This window comes from Canis lupus, chromosome 16, assembly GCF_048164855.1.
Source record: "Canis lupus baileyi chromosome 16, mCanLup2.hap1, whole genome shotgun sequence".
Lineage (NCBI taxonomy): Eukaryota > Metazoa > Chordata > Mammalia > Carnivora > Canidae > Canis > Canis lupus.
The window spans coordinates 13,441,787-13,444,630 of record NC_132853.1 but is presented as its reverse complement, the minus strand read 5'-3'; positions in this window follow the sequence as shown (position 1 = coordinate 13,444,630).

Below are 2,844 nucleotides of genomic sequence, written 5' to 3'. Positions count from 1 at the left end.
GCGGCCCCGCCCGCCGGCCTCGTCGTGCGCCGCCGCCCAATCAGCGCCGGGGGCTTCCGCCCGCCTCCCGGGGGGCGGGGCGGGGCGGGGCGCGGCGGGGGAGGGGCTGGGGCCTCCCCCGTGGCCGGGCTGGGCCTAGCCACGCCCCCTACGCCCCAGTTGCGGCTGCCTGGGCCCCCCCAAGTCCCTCCAAGCCGCGGCTGGGCTTTTCAGCGAGCCTGGGGGGTCCAAGTGCTTGCCCTCTAAGACCCTTGGTCTCCCCCCACCTCGGCCTGGCTCGGGGGGGGCGCCCCGGGGGCGAGGGTTTGTGGGGCCGAGATGCCCCCTGCCTACTAGGAGCCCGGAGAGGTGAGATCCGTGACTGGGGTGGGACAGAAGCTTCTGCTGTGGGCGGCGGGGGTGGGGGTGGGGGTGATGGAGGGTGGCTGCGGACAGCGGGTAGGGGAAGCGCGAATGGGTTTATGGTCATAGTCGGATTGAGGTTTGGGGAAGAGTTCTATGAGCAGCGCAGGAATGGCCTAGCTGGGGCAGAGGTCAGGATGTCCTGGCCTTCACGGTGGCCCTTCCCGGGGACTCTGTCCACCCCCGGACCTCTCCTCTGGTTGGCTCATCGACTCTTGGTTCAGTTATGCTAAGTTCACTTGTGAATTCTCTGGCACCTCACCCCACCACTTGACCCATACAGAGCTCCATATCACTCCCCAAACCTGGCCTCCTGTGTCTCTGTCTCAATCTGGAGCCAGAAGACTGGGAGTCACCCTAGGCCCAACCACCCGTGCTCATGCTGGCTCTTCAATATCACTGGAATTCATTCATTTCTCTCAGCCCTCTGCCTCTCCCTCTTAGCTCAGGCCACCATCTTTGTGTACCCAGATTGCTATGCAACCTCTTCATTGGCCTCCCATCTCCATCTAGTCTCACTCCTCCTACTGGCCTTTCTCTGCTTGGCGGCCAGAGCAGTCTTTCAGAAACCCAAGTCAGCCTCTGCTTAGGAATCTTCTATGCCTCATCAGTATCCTCATAATAGTTCCAAACAAGCCCTCCATGATCTCAGTCCTACCCAGGAGAATCTAACTCCTTTCAGGGCTTGGTTCAACATTCCTTCTGCCAGGAATCCTTCCCTATGACTTCCTCACTGCCCAGCATGGGTTAGCAGCCCCTCCTAGGTACTTCCTTGTACTTAGCATCCATTTACCTTCTTGTTCCCCCCGCTCTGGACAGGGTCTGTGTCTGATTCACCCAACATATAGTCTGACACATCATGAGCATGTAGGTGCTCAAAACATGTTTGTCTAATGAATAATTAGGTACAGCACTCCGGTTGGACTACAAGTTTAGGAAAGAGGGCTGTGCCAGAGACAGTTTTGGAATTTGTCAGAAAAGACTCATGATTGTAAGTAGAACCATGAGAAAGGGTAAGATAATTCAGAGCAAATAAGGTAGAGGCCAAGGACAGAACACTTGGTCTTAAGGGGGAAAGATTTCTGTACCAAGTAGGATCAATTTTGATTTAGGTAACACAAATCCCACATAAGAGCCTCAGAGGAAACAGCCCAAAGATGGAATGTCAGCTCTGCTCCATAAAGACCTTCCAGATGTGGCTCTTTCCACTTAAGCTCCAGCAACCTCTCAGTATGCCTCTTGTCCTCATGGTTCAGAGTGGTGGCTAAAGCTCCAGCCATCACATATGCATTCTAGACAGTGGTTGAAGACAAGGATGAAGAAGAGGGCAAAGGATCTACACCAGTTCTCTTTTAAGGAAAGTTCCCAAAAGGTGTCACATGATACTTCCACATATATCCTATTAGCTAAAACTTAATCACATGACCAGACTCAGCAGCAAGAGTAGGCTGGGAGATGCAATTTTCATGCTAGGCAGCCACCTATCCAGCTAAGAACCAAGGGTTGCATCACTAGACAGAATAGATCCCAGGGACAACTAGCTGACTCCACCATTAGAAGGGAGGCTAGGGACGCCTGGGTGGCTCAGTGTTTGAGCATCTGCCTTTGGCTCAGGGCGTGATCCCGGGACGGGATCGAGTCCCACATCAGGCTCCCTGTGAGGAGCCTGCTTCTCCCTCTGACTGAGTCTCTGCCTCTCTCTCTCTCTCTTATGTCTCTCATGAATAAATAAATAAAATATTAAAAAAAAAAGATAAATAAAAGGGAGGCTAGATGGAGAAGCAGAGCACTACTGGGGTGCTGGGCTCTGTGCTAGGCACTTTACATATCTTATCTTACCCTAACCTGAGTAGCGGCTATTATTACCCCCACTCGTGGAGAAATTTGGAGAGTTAAGCAGCTTGCCTAAGGACATACAGTGACCCTTGGTGGGGCTGCAGTTGAAAACTGTCTTTTCCCGGTATACTGGTCTGGCTGGAAAATCAGGAGAGGGTGGGTCCTAGGAGCTGTTGGAAGGAAATCTTTCAACAAAGGAGGGCTTGGTCAACAGTGTCAGGCTGACAGGCCAAGCGGGATATGGGCTGAAGTGTCTGCTTTGGATTAGGCAGCAAGGACGCTGTTGGTAACCTTGACAAGGGCGTTTAGGAGAAGTGAGGGTGGGGCTGGAAGCCAATCACAGAAAATCGGATACAGAGGGAAGTATAGAAGTGTGAGTCTTTCTGGAATGGTGACAGTGAAGGAAGAGCAGGCAAAGCCACAGAGGAACCAGGGCCAGCAGGCAGAAGGAAGGAGCAAATGTAGTAGGTGTTGGTGGAGAGGAGAGGCAGTCTCTGCTGGGAGGCCTCTGGGCTGGATAGAAGCATTGGATACAAAGGAGGAATCTCTGATCATTCAGGAGGGAAGGAGTCAGGAGGTGCAAAAGCAGGTAGGACTGGGGAACGA